This window comes from Populus nigra, chromosome 2, assembly GCF_951802175.1.
Source record: "Populus nigra chromosome 2, ddPopNigr1.1, whole genome shotgun sequence".
NCBI lineage: Eukaryota > Viridiplantae > Streptophyta > Magnoliopsida > Malpighiales > Salicaceae > Populus > Populus nigra.
Window position 1 is genome coordinate 11725893 of NC_084853.1, and position 2500 is coordinate 11728392.

The window sequence follows — 2500 nt, forward strand, 5'->3', positions numbered from 1 at the left end:
TGGCTGCGGGGGCCGCGCGCGCTGCCGATTTTCCCCGACGAACCTGCAGCTGCACAAATCCGCGCCGCCACTGCCCCATTGTCTGGACCAACAGTCTTTTCCATCAAGCCCTGGACTATAAATCGTCCAGACTCATCGCCAGCACCCGCTGCCGATTCTGCCGACTTTGCCGATTTCGTCGGCGCTGCCGATTCCAACACTGCACCCACCGTGTCTAAACCAGCGCTGTTTCGTCAGCGTGTCCCCTTGATGAATTTCCCTGCCTGGCCTGGACAGTCCATCTTCCAGCCCATGTTCATCGAAAAATCTGCGCTGCCGATTTCCCCGACGAACCTGCAGCTGCACAAATCTGCGCTGCCGATTTCCCCCCCTGTCGGCATGGCTGCCGCTGCCCCGATGTCCAGACCAACAGTCTTTTTTGTCGACTTTGCCGATTTTGTTCGCGCTGCCGATTCCAACACTACCCCCTGCATCCAAACCAGCATTGTTTCGTCAGCTCTTCCCCTGACGATTTTAGCCCTGTAACAAACAGTAGGCCTCCAATCCCGCCAACGGGAGCCAAGTTGATAGGGAAGAGAATTGAATGACGCGCCTGGTCCTCGCACCCCGCCACCCGAGGGGCCTTTTTCCCGGCAGCCTCTGAAAAACTCTAGCTTTCACGGTCCTCGCCGCCCCTCACCACCATGGCAGGCCTCTAATCCCACCCATCAGCAGTTGTAGCCGATAGGGCAGTGATTTGAATGACGCGTCGCGGGCCGCCGGGTCATCTCACCCGGCCATTAATTGGAGCGTTTTTGGCTGGCCGAGGATGGGGGGATGGATCTCTTCTTCCGAAAAAGCAAACAGTACATCGGGAGTTATGTTGACGGGGCATGGAATTGAATGACCCGTCACGGGCCGCCGGGTCATCTCACCCGGCCATCCCGGGGAGCGTTTTTCCCGGCAGCATCGGGGAAACTCTTGCTTTCACTGCCCGCTGCCCAAGTCCCCACTCGCATCGGCCCCCCGCGCCAACAAGCCAACGCTGCCGAATCGGCAGACACTGCTGCCGAATCTGCCGACACTGCCCCGCGGGCTGCCACTGCCCCAGTGTCTAAACCAGCGGTCTTTCTCGTCGAGCCTTGGACTATCCAGTCCGTCCTGACTCATCGCCAGCACCTGCTGCCGATTCTGCCGACTTTGCCGATTTTCTCGGCGCTGCCGATTCCAACACTGCCCGCCGTGCCTGAACCAGCGCTGTTTCGTCAGCGTGTCCCCTCGACGAATTTTCCTGCCTGGCCTGGACAGTCCACCGTCCAGCCCGTGTTCGTCGAAAAATCTGCGCTGCCGATTCTGCCGACTTTGCCGATTTCGTCGGCGCTGCCGATTCCAACACTGCCCGCCGTGCCTGAACCAGCGCTGTTTCGTCAGCGTGTCCCCTCGACAAATTTTCCTGCCTGGCCTGGACAGTCCATCGCCCAGCCCATGTTCGTCGCAAAATCTGCGCTGCCGATTTTCCCCGACGAACCTGCAGCCGCACAAATCTGCGCTGCCGAATCTGCCGACACTGCCCCGCGGGCTGCCACTGCCCCAGTGTCTAAACCAGCAGTCTTTCTCGTCGAGCGTTGGACTATCCAGCCCGTCCAGACCCATCGCCAGCACCCGCTGCCGATTCTGCCGACTTTGCCGATTTCGTCGGCGCTGCCGATTCCACCACTGCCCGCCGTGCCTGAACCAGCGCTGTTTCGTCAGCGTGTCCCCTCGATGAATTTTCCTGCATGGCCCGGCCAGTCCAGCGTCCAGCCCATGTTCGTCGAAAAATCTGCGCTGCCGATTCTGCCGACTTTGCCGATTTCGTCGGCGCTGCCGATTCCAACACTGCCCGCCGTGCCTGAACCAGCGCTGTTTCGTCAGCGTGTCCCCTCGACAAATTTTCCTGCCTGGCCTGGACAGTCCATCGCCCAGCCCATGTTCGTCGCAAAATCTGCGCTGCCGATTTTCCCCGACGAACCTGCAGCCGCACAAATCTGCGCTGCCGAATCTGCCGACACTGTCCCGCGGGCTGCCACTGCCCCAGTGTCTAAACCAGCAGTCTTTCTCGTCGAGCCTTGGACTATCCAGCCCGTCCAGACCCATCGCCAGCACCCGCTGCCGATTCTGCCGACTTTGCCGATTTCGTCGGCGCTGCCGATTCCACCACTGCCCGCCGTGCCTGAACCAGCGCTGTTTCGTCAGCGTGTCCCCTCGATGAATTTTCCTGCATGGCCCGGCCAGTCCAGCGTCCAGCCCATGTTCGTCGAAAAATCTGCGCTGCCGATTCTGCCGACTTTGCCGATTTCGTCGGCGCTGCCGATTCCAACACTGCCCGCCGTGCCTGAACCAGCGCTGTTTCGTCAGCGTGTCCCCTCGACAAATTTTCCTGCCTGGCCTGGACAGTCCATCGTCCAGCCCATGTTCGTCGAAAAATCTGCGCTGCCGATTTTCCCCGACGAACCTGCAGCCGCACAAATCTGCGCTGCCG